The sequence below is a fragment of the Parasteatoda tepidariorum genome, chromosome 7 (assembly GCF_043381705.1).
Source record: "Parasteatoda tepidariorum isolate YZ-2023 chromosome 7, CAS_Ptep_4.0, whole genome shotgun sequence".
Classification (NCBI taxonomy): Eukaryota; Metazoa; Arthropoda; class Arachnida; order Araneae; family Theridiidae; genus Parasteatoda; species Parasteatoda tepidariorum.
Window position 1 is genome coordinate 25,710,316 of NC_092210.1, and position 14,522 is coordinate 25,724,837.

General features: G+C 29.8%; 1 protein-coding gene and 1 long non-coding RNA gene across 4 annotated transcripts in view; one reads left to right on the forward strand and one right to left on the reverse strand.

Moving 5' to 3' along the window:
* Positions 1 to 14,522, forward strand: part of LOC107438705 (SEC14-like protein 2) — a 78,483-nt gene that overhangs the window by 14,182 nt on the left and 49,779 nt on the right. The window lies entirely within an intron of this gene.
* LOC139426001 (uncharacterized) overlaps positions 4,570 to 14,522 on the reverse strand; it is a 60,913-nt gene continuing 50,960 nt past the window's right edge. Inside the window, exons 2-3 of the long non-coding RNA XR_011637233.1 lie at positions 7,782 to 7,924; positions 4,570 to 4,731 (exon numbers count right to left, since the gene is read on the reverse strand). This is a non-coding gene — a long non-coding RNA (uncharacterized lncRNA). The remainder of the gene's footprint in view (positions 4,732 to 7,781; positions 7,925 to 14,522) is intronic.

Sequence of the window (14,522 nt, forward strand, 5' to 3'; positions counted from 1 at the left end):
AATAACTACATTAAAAAATATGTTATGAAATTAGGAGAATTCCAACTATATACTATATATTTTATTTATACTTTTTATTTACATTTCAATTTTCTTTGACTTTATCCATTTTTTAATTTTTTTCACCTGCCTTTCTTTTTGAAGTAACGAGGCGGTTTCTAGATAATGGATTTTTGTAAAAGTTCTTAACGACAGAATAAACGTATTGCTGTTTTATATTAACTGTGTCATTCCGGAATTCATTCTTTACATAGTTGTTCATTTACTTTAGAGAACACGTGGAAAATTATATTTTTTCCTTTTGTTTTTCTATCAAAATTTTTTCAAGTTGCAATCGCATAAACTGGCATTTCGATAATAGTTTTAAATTCTTGTAAATTCACTGCAAAAACTGAGGAAAGTTATTATAGAAATAACAAATGTCTTCGAATATCTCGCAAAAAGAAATGCTCCAGTATTAGTTAGAGCTAGTGAGTCCGAACGCTCTGTTCTTGAAGTAAAAGTGCGAGCTTTGCGCCAAAGTGACGTTACTAGAGAAAATCGGAGGATTGGCGTTGCGAGAGCTACTTCAAAGGAGTGAACCAGCCCTTCTATTCTCTTAAGCCCTGACTATACATAGCTGATACGATGTTCTCCTTTTAAGCAGAGTTCGTAAGGTCCTTAAGATACTGAAATGGTTGCAACAATATTTAAAAGATAAAGTGTTCAATTTCATTAACTCCAAATATTCAAAATTCTGGCTTCAAAATTGTAAAGTTAAAGATAACTTCATTGTTACAATATTAATGCTTCGATTCTCTTAGTTTTTTAAGTATCACATAAACCCTGTTAAAATATTAAAATACAGGTGTTTACTTTTGCGAGCATAAAATTCTTATTAAAATAATGATCAACACCCAAATGTGAAGCAGTTTAATTGACGATAAATCTTTAAAAAATTTGAAGATGAAAATAAAAGTCGATATGTTCCGAGCGTTCAAAAATAGGCGCCCAATCTGAAGGCTCGCAAGGAGTAAATGACTTGTGACGTTAATGTTTCGAAGCTTAAAACATGTCAACTTTTATTATCATATTTACATTTTTTTAAATTAATGAGGTTTTCATCTTTTCGCATCAGTTTCTTGGGATTATTCATTTAGTAACTATATTAAATTACTTCTCAGGATATTAAAATAAGTTTTTCGTAAGGTAACTGCATAGGCTCTTAGAATGAAGAAAAATAATAATTTGTCACTACTTTCTAAAAAGATGAATGCAGCATGATTTTTTTAGTGCTTGCCTTAAAAACATTTTTTAAGGACGTAAGAAAGATTACGTTTACAATTGAAATTTCAAAAGTCGAGTGAAAAAACGGAATATCCCCCTAGTATCAGGAATCAAAGTTAAATACTTACAGAGACGTTATTTCAAACAAGTTGAAGTTTCCGTCCTACTCGAAATTGTTTGAAAATGCATTTTTAATTTATCGATTTCAAAATTTATTCGAGATATATATTAGGGCATACCTTAGGCGTGCTTCGACAGAGTTTATTTTGAAATCCTTATTTGCTTAAAACTGTTAAAAGATTTTGTTTAAAATAAATTATTCAAGCTATATGATTTAATCCATTTATAGTATTATGGTTAACGTGGCTTCCAACGCATATCCATATCCTTGATACCGCTATCAACAAATCAATGGAATAAACTTAAATAATAGTTAAATTGTTTCTCGTTTTATCTCTCACGCCATAATATGTTTCGTTTAAACAGATTTCAATTCCAGAAAAAACGAAATTAGTGAAAAGATTCATTGAAGTAATATTATTCTTATCCTCTTATGATGAAAGATAGGAAAAATTTGTATTCATAGTTTTTGTAAAAAGTACGTTAACCCTATTGCTGCGTATTTTTTTTTTTTTTATCAAAATATGAAAGCGTATGAAAATTGCGTATTTTTTATAAATATTTCAAATCAGATAATGATTCTAAAATAGCATGGTTTTGGAATATTTTCACATATTTCAATTTTTAGTATTTGCTGTTTAACAAAATAAGGAATTTTCCTGAAAACAAATTATATTATAATATCTAGTGAATTGTGCTAAAGTTGGAAAAAAATTTTAACAAAAGTAAATTTTTTCAACATATTTTTAAAGTTAACGGTGTAATATGTAAGTTTAAAGGCCAAAATAAAATTACGGTTCGAGTTTGTTCAATTAAAAAACAAAGCATAGTTGTGGTTTTTTGAGTTGCATTAATATGATTTACTTTTCATTGTCGCCAAAATAATTTTTAAAAAATTATTCATTTTAATTTTTTTCATCATTTACTTAAAAAAAAAACAATTAAAATTATAGATTTCGCTATAGAAAAACTCGTAGATTAATATGTTATTAAAAATTTTATTGCTCATAATTCGAAATTGTTTCATCCAGTATTAAATTAAGTAATACAAATTATAAATAGTTATTGAAAATTATATTTTGCATTAAATTTTCTTTAGGTAAACAAGATTCATAAGTGGGTGAACATTTTTTTTCAAAAAAATGTGCCATTAGTTTTAAAGATATGACCAAAAATGCAAACAGGGAAATTAACATTAAGGGGACCAAACTTTTAAGCTCTTCTGACTAAACTTTAGGACCACAATTTCCAGATTGAGGCTCCTCTCCCCCTATTTTAAGGGTCAGAAATTCAAATACCACCTTGATCAAAAAGTTCTCGGAATTTATTCAGAAAATTAAAAATACAAGTTTATTCATCTAAATCTATATTGTTCCCTTCAAAGTAATCCCCATCGACTGCAACACACTTATGCCAGCGCTTGATCCAATCCTCGAAACATTTTTTATATTCGGTTTTCGGTATGTCCGTCAGTGCTTCCTGCGATTTTAAATTTGATGAACGCCATTACCATTTGATGAATGCCATTCACTTGCCTGATGTCTGGATTGTGAGTCGTACTCATAAACCCACGTCTCGTCTCCAGTAATGATCCTTTTGATGAATGTGGGATCGGATTCAGCATCGCAAATCATGTCTCTTGCGACGTCAACACGGACTCTTTTTTGCACGAAATTGAGGTCTTTTGGCACCAACTTTGCTGCTACACGACGGAAACCCAAATCATTAACCAAAATATCTTGGACGGATCCATAGGCAATGTTCAAGCCCTCCACTATCTCTCTGATGGTTAATTTGCAGTTAGTGACCGACAATTCTTTTACTTTATCAATGTTTTCGTCGGTTTTCGATGTCAATGGTCTGCCACTGCTTTCATCATCTTCGATTGACTCACGACCACTTTTGAACCGTTCCGGCCACTGGTAAACGACCGTTTTCTTTAGAGAATCGTTGCCGAAACATTTTTCCAACATTTCCAACGTTCGCGCGCCATTAAATCCGTTTTTTACACAAAATACAATACAAGTTCGTTGTTGCAAATTTGCACGTCCACTAAAATTACTATGACGTCTTCGATTGACTCACGACCACTTTTGAACCGTTCCGGCCACTGGTAAACGACTGTTTTCTTTAGAGAATCGTTGCCGAAACACTTTTCCAGCATTTCCAACGTTCGCGCACCATTAAATCCGTTTTTTACACAAAATGAAATACAAGTTCGTGGTTGCAAATTTAAATCCATTTCTAAAATTGTAGTAAAAAATCGCCAACACACACAGAGATAGATGTACTCTTGGCTACGTAACTTTTGCAAATGTCAAGCTATGATGCTAAGATTTATAGGGAATATCAACAACAGATGTACCAACTAAAAAAAAAAAAAAAAAAAAAAAAAAAAAAAAAAAAAAAAAAAAAAAAACAGTACTCAAATCAGGACGATTGTAGCACCACCCGAGGGTTATTCCGGGAACTTTTTGATCAAGGTGGTATGTTTATTCAGAGAAAGTGCAATTTATTGTCGGATTTCGCAATTTAATTAATAGTTCGTACTAATTATTTAGCATACATGAAGTCGCCTTCAAAAATCATTAACATTGACACTTAGTACGTGAAAATCCGATCAATAGAACAAAAGTTATTCAACGTGATATATTGTTTTAATTTGCACACTGTACTTTGTATAAGGGATAAAAACTGGCAGCCAGTTTTGGAAAAGGCCGCAGAATTTTTTTTTGTTTACTATATCCCTTAAAATCAATCAAAATAAGGAACGTTTATATTCGTCATAACAAAACCGAAAAAGATTAATCGTTTTTTTTTATGTTATCAGAATTTCTTTATCGAGTCAGGAAATCTTTTTTTTCCCCTAACATAAGAGGTCAGTAATCTCACTTTCTTACTGATCATCGAATCACTGTCAAGAGGTTTGATGAGAGATTTTTGTTCCACTCTGTAATATATCATCTGATTGTTACACTACGGAATTAACCAGAATTTCAAATGTTGACATTAATAAAGTTCATCATTTTTATGTAACCGAAAACGAATGCAAAGACAGCGTGATGATGTTTTGTAAACAAAAAGATACAATGATCCTCTGACCCAACAGGATATTTTATTTCTATATTTTTTTATGAATGTCAGTTTTAGAAGTAAAAGCTGATGGGAGTTAACCCTTTAAAGATTACGAATTCTTATTTCAATCGCTTGCGCAACAATGCGCTGCATTCTGTCATTATTTATAAATTGCTGTTAAATTACCTAAAGAAAAAAAAAGTACCGTTTTAAATAAAAATAGTGTTCTAGCTAAGGGTAGATCAACATTTTCTTCTGTAATTTCACCATCTAAAATACAAGGAGAAAAAAAATTCTTGTAAAATTAGCTTACTGTATGGTAATGACAATTCTGAAAAATAAGTCGTTATTCTGGTTAATAAAAACGAAATATATAGTATTTAAACCTTTCATTTGGTAGTTTTTCTGTTCACATGATAACAGTTGAACTAAAATCATGATTTTCTAAACCGTGGTTCTTACTATCACACATTTATTAAAAAATACAAAAGCGAAAATTAAATTTAGCAGAATAAAGTTTTTATAGCATGATCTGGAGCATCACAAAATTACTAAATATTACCTCATTTGCCAAATTTTATCACACATTATGAAACCATATTTAATAAAACATATATTATTTTACTAAATTCTGTACCAAAGCATTTAGGCGGTGAATATTGCCGAGCTTTTTAGTGTTTCCATAAAGCCGGAAACACGGAAAATTTTACTATATTCCAGTAGTTTTGGTTACACATGTTTCCCAAATGAGTTAAGAAATCTTCAGAAAATGCTTAACTCGACATTGATGCATATTTCATAGCATTTTTTAAAAGAATAAAACCTAACCTGAAAAATTTATCAATACAGTGTATTCTATATTGACCTATGAATGATGTACTATGCATTCGAAAATTTTGATTTCGTAAAACCAACACAAAAAAACTAAAAAAATGTGTGTATTTTCCCAATATAGTTTTCGTTTCAAATTTATTGTCTATTCATTTAAATGATTGATATTGACGTTTAATGAATTTTATTCCATTTATCACCATTTGTGGGAAAAAAATTTTAAATTTTATGCAAAGCGAAAAATTAATTAATACTATTGAAGCTAAATTTTATTGTAAATATGTTAAATACTGACGAAACTACGAAGTCCAGAGTTAACATAATCTAAGCTGATTCAGAAGCTGATATAGTAGAAACTGTTAAACTTTTAAGCTGTTAATAAGATAATGGCAATTAACTTAAGTTAGCTTAATGAAGTGACGAAACAGACTGTCCTCAGTTTCTGTAATAGAAGCTGATTATTAATATCGAAGCTGTTGAACTTCCAAGTCATTAATGGTACAGAGGCTGTTATAAATTTTATATATAATAGGTCTACAGTCAGAATATTTGAGACGAATTCTTATATAATCGGAGCTATAAAGTCTAAAAATATAAGAAAGATAATTGGTTTGCAAAAGCATGAATAAAAGTAAAAATATTAAAAACTAACAGGCTGACAAAAGCATAAATAAAATAAACACATAAAAAGATAAATTTAAATAATAAAAGCAGACGATAAAATTAGAACACCAGAAAGTTGTTGATTTTTTAGAATTAGTTTTGTGTGGAATTTGAGTTTTCATATATCCCGTTACGGGCACTTTATCTAGTTGTTTTATAATATTTTATCTATCCCGCTACTGGTGAGTTTCCTTATATCCCGTTACGGGTTTTTCTTGCTGTTTTATGATCTTTTCACTATCCCGTTACGGATAATTCATATTTGTTACTGTTTGTGTTGTTTGTAAATAAAAGTTTATTTAAAAAAAAAACTGAACAGTTCTTTAATATAGCTTGATACGCTACAGAGCTGATTATTGATATGAAAGCTGTTGAGTTTTCAGGTCATTAATGATATAGAAATTGTTAAATTTTTATGCAAATCGAATAGACACTGTCAGAATATTTGAAACCTATATTTGTGTAATAGACGCTAATTATTGATATTTTACTGATATAAACTAATAATATTGATGATGATAATTACTAGTGTAAACTAATGTAAATTTTAACGTATACTAACCCAATTATTGAATCCACTCATTCAAAAAGAAGTCTTACATCATGGACAATGCATGCACTTAATTTAAGAGAATTTATTTGCTACATTAAAATTTAAAGTTAAATGTCAAACTATATTGCGTAAATTTAAATTTAAACGTTTTTAATTACTATGCTATTAGAAAGAAACTTTTTAATTGCGTTTCTTCTTCAACAAACATTTGTTTCAGACACAAGTAATAACCGACGTTGAACAGCCTACCTGATTTAGAGTTTACGACTACTAATGTTCAACTCTGTAACCTTGTAATTTTGAATTCAACCCAGAAAACAAAGGGAAGTACTTTATCAAGTAGTGGGAGAAATCTTCTATCGTGCAGGACTTCTTGATGGAACTAACCCGCATTTGCGTTACAGGGAGAGAAAAGCATCGAAAAAATCCCACGATTGGCATGACGGCTAGGGAACTCTAACCCATGACCCGTTTACCATTGAGGATATTTTTACGTCAGCACTGTGGTTGATGCACGCCTGGTGCGGAATTTGTTTCAACCAGGCATCGCTTAGGCTTGACCCCGGGTCACCTCATTGGAAAGCAAACACTCTATCCCCTGAGCGACTATGGCTCAGATGCAAATAATATTTTATTTTATTTGTTTATAACCGTCTCCAAACAGCCAATTTTAGATACAAATAATATTTTATTTTTTTATATCCGCCGTTGAACAGCCGGCCTAATTTTGGGTTTACGACTAATAATGATCAACTCCGTAGCATGTAATCTTAAACCAATCCAGAAGACAAGGAAACTCTTGGATCAGTACCTCCAGAGGTAGGGATTTGTTATGGGAACATGGGGGACTTTGAGACTCGACAGATATAACGTGCGTCAGTCACAATTTACTACACGGGGGGGGGGGGNGGGGGGGGTCGTCGACCGATCTGGGATCGAACCAACGCACTCTTGAACAGTTCCCTACCAAACAGGCTGCCCCAACCCATAGACACAAATAATAGAAAAGAATTGAATCCAAACTATGAATCACTTTTTATAAGAAAATTATATGGTGAATTAGTACTTTGTTTTTACCTGTTCCAAAGGCCCAAGATGCGTCTTATTGTCTTAGAAACAAACAAAAAACTCCAACTTATTGCGTAAATCATACTTCTTTTAAAGAAAAATATAATTGTGAATTTATTACTCATCATAATTTCATCAATTTTTTAAACAATAAATAACTACAGTACGACGTGATCATATTAAATGTTTAAGCGAAAGCACAAACCAAGGATAGCTGTCAAGGAAGAACAATTGAAAGATGAGTTTTCTGTGATGTTCCATGCAAAGGTGACCTTTTTCAAATACTGTCAAGTACGACATCATTAAATAAATCACTGAACTAGAACGTAATATAAAACAAATTTCATCCTGAAATCAAACAAATGTATTAATGTTAAAAATGAAGAAGAAAAAAAACTAATCATAAATGTCTCCCAAAAGAAAAACATATTAAAATTAATGTTCGGACAGATAATTTTAGGTTGCTTTTTGTAGTTAAAATAACTAGAATTGCTTGTAATTGTATATAATTGTGACGAATTATCATGAAACTAATTTAATATTTAAATATTTAAAAAAAAGCTTATTACTAAATAAACATTCTTTCAATACGTTTCAAAACTTTCAATATGTTTCTAGACTATTCATAACTCCATAATTCAATAACTTATAACTCCGTACTTCAATAACTTATATCACTGTAATTCAAAATAACTCATAACTCCGTAATTATTGGTTTCCAAAGTAGTGGAATTCGAAGTTTCCAGAACTGTAATTTTGTTAACATAATGGTCACAAGTATCGCCAAATTGGCAAGATAATCACTGAGTCATCAGAAATGCCGACTAGCGAAGTCTTCGATAAGAAATACATTGAGCGTTATTTTCACTCTAAATTACATTAGAATTAAGAGACAATCAAACAAAATTTTATAATTAAACTGTTTATTTAGGGTCTATCTGACGTATTTAGTCTCCTAACAAAGGAATATTAACAGAATTATATACATATTTACACACTTCTAACAATCTTTACGTAGACAGACTAGTTATTCATATTTAACGTCTTTTAAGTTACAAAAAATCCTTGTTGTAACCTATGTTTGGTGATTCGCACGTTAACGTTTTATATCACGTTTAAAAAAAGGACACAGCTCTTTGGATTTTCTTTTATTTCCAGACATATTAATTTCAATTTAGTCATTACTCCCATGAAGGTTATAAACAGACGATAATCTTTTTCAAATTTTAGGGACATTGTTTCAAAATTGCATTAAAAACGTCCTGTTACTTTCCTACAACGATCTTAATTTGAATACTATTTTCTGGCACAACAATGCTGTTTAAACGTTAACTTCAGGAATACACTGACATTTTCTAACAAAGCTTATTTTAAATCCGAATCTTTCTTCACTTTAGTTTTTAGTTTCCAACATCTGTCTCCACTTTCTCAACTAAACTATTAGAAATTTTGGAGCGTTAGGAGCAACCTTAATAGGGTGCTAAGTTAAATCACAATATCACACGAAGAAATAATTCCGGTAAAATTAACGTACTCTAAAGTAATGACATTTCTGGTAAAAAAAAAAAACAATATAATTCTGGTTAACAATACTAAAATATGCGATATTTAAACCATTCATTTGGTTGTTGTTCGGTTCGCATGGTGATGGTTCCCCGGAAATTCTGGTTTTCAAAATTATAGCTCTTATTAACATACATTTTAAAAAATACAAGTCTAAAAAATAAAATTCAACCAAATAAATGGTTCTTACGTCATGTTTTCAATGTTTTCTGCTTTTTTTAAAATAAATTATAAAAATTTATCCCGTTACTGCTTATAGATGAAGGAGAATTTCGAGATGAAATTATAATGTCTTACTCCATGTCCGTACTAAGTAACTTCAGTCACATTTTTTATTCTTATTCTAAATAAACCATTCAAAATTTTCATCTCCATTTCTTAAATTAGCCTATTGAAAAACATCCTATATACGTTTTTTTTAAAAATTATTAAGTATTTATCGATTGATAAAAGTTAAAAAATTAGAAAACCTATCAAAATGTAACGCCAGTCACCATGGAATAGCCCATATTGTCTTATTAATGGTAAATCTATTATAACTATGAGAAAGGAGACTAATACACCTATCGTAGAAGCTATTGTAACTGTAAAAGTAAATAGTTTATACACCATTTACTACTACAATGATAACTTCTACTACAATGATACACCCATTGTAAAGATTATTGTAACAATAAGAATAAAAGATTTATACTCCTATGGTGAAAGCTATTGTAACTATGAGAATAAATAGCTATCCACCTACTGTAAAGACAAATGCAACTTTCAGAATCGGAGACTAATGCAATGATAGTAAAAGCTATTTTTACTATGGAAATTGGAGGCATCTGCAGATGTGTAAAAGCTATTGCAACTGAGAATATGAGACTTTTTTACCAATCTTACAAACGGTAGCTGTGAGAACGAAGTGCATATAGACCGATTGTAAAAGCTAGTGTAACCATAAGAATAAGAGGCATATATACACATCAGATAAAAAAGCTGTAATAGCTGTGGCCAAAAACGATATCTATTTTGATGTTATGAAAACAAACTTTTCGTTCGGTCAATAATAAAAGAGTTGAAATTTCACTGCTAATATAATTTGCTTTAAAGCATTAGATGTCATAAAACCTTCAATGTATCAAAAAAAGAAAAGACCCTAAGATCTAATGACGTAAATTGTGCGGCGTTGGTCCCACCACAGGTTACGGAGCTAAGGGTTGGGAAGTTCGATTCTGGTGGCCGACAAAATAGCCCCCGTGTGTACGCAACAAGGTGCACATTAAATTTGTTATGGAAGAAAGTCCTCTCTGTGGTTGAAAAGCATGATCATTAAAGAATCGAGCTCTGAAAATGGATGCTTGACCTAGTTAGGGTGATGATGACGTACAGTGTGTAAACATTATGTCCGTATATGAGAAATTAAGTAAGAATGTGTATTATATCAGATTCCAGAAAGTTAATTTACCCGGAAGCAAAACAAATATGAGGAAGTGTATTTTTATCAAAAATATTTAATTCAAAAACATTTCAATGATTCACGAGAAAAAGAAATCCAAGCATAGCATTCGTGTATAACTTATCTTAGATCCTAATCTATATATAAATTAAGAATGTGGGTTATCGAAATAAAAAAAATCATAAAAAAGAGGAAGATTATAGTAAAGATATGGATAAAGTTTGTTTGCCCTTTATTAATGAAATAGACTTGTGTTTATTATGGAATATAATGTTTATGTATAAACAAACTAAAATAATCATGCTTATAAATATATTTGTTTTTCTGGGTCATGTTATATTATATACTTCAGCATATTATTCATTTTCATTGAAACTTGTTCAGTTAAAAAAGTTTTATTATATATATATATATATNTAACTATATATATATATACACATTCTTACAACAATTTGAACCAGAATTTTTACAGTGTACTTTTTTCTGCCCATTCTAACTGATTCTTTTGTGAGACATTGGGATTCTCTATGAATTGAAATTCCAGCTAGAGATATGTAAAAATAACAACAACATACAACAAAACAAAAACGAATTTTTAATAATATCTATGTTTTTCAACAAAAAGAACTATTTTTGTCACTCTAACCGAAAAACGTAGAGCGTGTTACCTTTTCTAATTTTGTCAATACCAAAAATTCTCTCTATGTTTTACGTAATAGGTGTTTCCTACGTGTTTGTGATAAAATGAAACTATTTTCTCCTCTAAGCCAGTTTGAAAAACATGCACGGTGAAACAAATTCTATTAAAATTACTATATTATATATTAATAACAATTCTATAAAACCATAAAACCTTGAACTATGAAAAACCATAAACTATGAAACCATAAAAAAACATGGTTCTAGATATAAAAACTAAAATATACGATACTTAAACAATTCTTTTCTTAATTTCTCCTTTCATATGATAACTGCTTACCGAAAATTCTGTTTTTCAAAATTATGGTTCTTATTACCTCAGATATAGTAAATATAATGCAAAAACTGAAAACTAAATTAAACCGTATAGATGTTTTTTTTTTTTGCTATGCTATTAGATATCACGCTAAAATTACCAAATTTCACCATATTTACCAAATTTTATTGAAACCATCCTTTATTATTAATTTTACTAAAAATTTTTAATGAGCTTTGGTGTTGCATAAACACGATAAAGTTTTCCATTCTGATAGTTTTGACTGCAGATTGATAGTTCTGATAGTTTTGATGTTCCGATAGTTTTGACCATTCTTTTTTTATCTGTGTAGCTTTGACATTTTAATTTTAAGCGAAAAAATCTTTCCGTTTCCATAGTTTAAAAAAGTAACATTATTTCCGTATAAATAAGTAGTTTAATGAGCCAAAGAAAAAAATCCTTAAAGTCACTAAAAGATTCTTTTTCAGATATTTTCACAAAACACGTCACTTTTTTCCACTCAGAGCAGTAGAGTTCCATTTTACACTTTTATTATCATTTTGTTTTACATGGACATAAATTACAGTATTGCGTCGAAGAAAGAAAGATGCATGGATTACGCACGTTTTGGATATTAAATAAGAATTTACTTGTATGAGCAATTTCTTTTCAGTATCAGCTATATTTAAATACATATTTTCAATTGGAAATATTTGTAAATATTTCCTGTAACTCTGTAAAAAAATGATTCATTCTAAGATAAAAAAGAATAAATACAATATTTTCCTTCATGTTCATATTTTGTTTTATGTTCAAATTACAATGTGAAAGATTTCAAATATGCTTCACAGTTATTACACTACTATTATCTATAGTTATACTATTATTATACAAATTTTCTACACTTTTTCCGCGACACAACTTTTTATTGCTGCTTATTCATATTCATTATTTCGGTTTAGTTAATTAGTAATATTAATAAGTGGGGTTACTGTCAAATAATATTAATAACTTGACTCAAATGGGAATTTTTCCTCTTTTCATTTTTATTAATTTCTGTTAATTCCCGTAAGGCTCACAAGTCGAATGAATATAACTTTGTATTGAACTCCACGCAATTTGAAATACGTATTTCATAAAATCATACTTCATTCATTTTAAATAAGTCATAAGTAAAAAAGACTATTTTTTGTTAATTAGTTCGACAGTTATTAACTTTTAAATTTGAAGTGAAAAGTACTACATTGCAACCGGCAAAAATGCTACTACAACCATTTTGATTTGAGAACTTAACTCGAGTTATTATCTATTTGGTTAAAAGTTACCGCGATTTTTTACTCCGTATGTTTGCATTAAATCATAACTATCCACTGATGAAGAAAAGGTTATTTATCTCTCTTGTTCATTAATCAACGTGGTTGCTTCTATTTTGCCATTATTTATTTTTAAGAAATTAATTCTTTTTTTTTTTTAAAAAAAATAATATTTTGTTCATAAAATATATAACTATTATAATTTTATGCGAGACTATGCTGTAAGTATATATTAATTGGGTACTTACACATCAAGATCAAGACCTCCCATACCCTCACATGTGACCTATGACGTCTGCGCCAGCTAATCTTTTTCAGCAAAATGGCATATTAAAGTTGAACAAAGTTTCTCAACATAAGTCAGAATTTTAATTAACGATACGTTAATTAAATACAAAGCTGTATCGCACATCGAATTAGTGGAAATATAATTCTTTCTCGTTCATTTCTTTTACTTAACTTAGATTTATTATTTGTTAATGTATTTCATTGTAATCGTGTAATATTTTTGTTCCGTGTACCTGGCAACTTCGATGCATAATTAGTTTGTTTATGCTCCACAAGGCTTTGTGCCTGTCTTTGTGTTAAGTCTCTGTGTAAATAAAAAGCTGACAAAATTTAAATCTTTGAGAAAGAATCTTTGTGAAAGAACTTAGAATGTGTCACTTTAGAGAATTGATAGTTGATGAGCTTGGCTTACTCGAAAGAGAATGAAAAGAACATTTTCTAACGTAAACGAATACCACGTTTCAGCAACCTATCAGGATCGAGTTATCCACACTCCGTCACTTGCAGGTATTCCAGAGTAAAAAAAAAAATAGCAATTACTAGGATTTGAACCATAATCAATTGCACATAAAAAATACATTTAAATTGCATAAAATATTTATAGCATTTCATGCCAATTTCACCTTTCCAGATCTACTAAATTTTCATTTAACAATCCGAACACAACTAAAAGTTAGTGGTACAAAGAGGTGTAAAAGTGGAACTAGAATTTTAGGGATACAAATGACAATGATTTTCGGGGCATGAATCTTATCCGTTGAGCATTAACTCAAGAAAGAGACAATGAATCTGCTCAAAGCAAATTAACTAACACCTTTTGAATAGCGCAGAAATAAAAAAATTAATTAAGTACGTGATTTATTTATAATTCAGTAAGTATGTATAAACTTTTTCGAATTTCACGAACGATTTTTGCAATTTTAAGTTTTTTACAAACTCTCAGTTGTGACGAGCAAATATTGCCCTCTTTCGTGCTCGTTATTAACGATTTCAACTGTATTTATATATCTTTTCATACCCTTACAAATAAATTATTTTATATCCATCCATCGAAATATATTTTATAACTATGTTAATAGATATTTTATAACCATAAAGTGTCGATGAAAAAATTATAGCCAAATTTTCTTTATTAAAAGAGTTTACTGGAATATACAAACTATGCTAAACTAATTTCTTTTTAACAAGTGAACCCCACACCCTTTTTGCTGAGCTCGTCAACCCCAAAAAACCGCTTTCGCTGTTCCTTTCGAATTACTTCAAAATCCGTACTGACTTCGTTTGCTTACAAATTCGTTTTGGCTCAGCTTTGTAAACGGAGAAAAAAATTGTGGTAAAACTACCGTATTATATAATAATGACACTTATAACTTGTAATATATATAT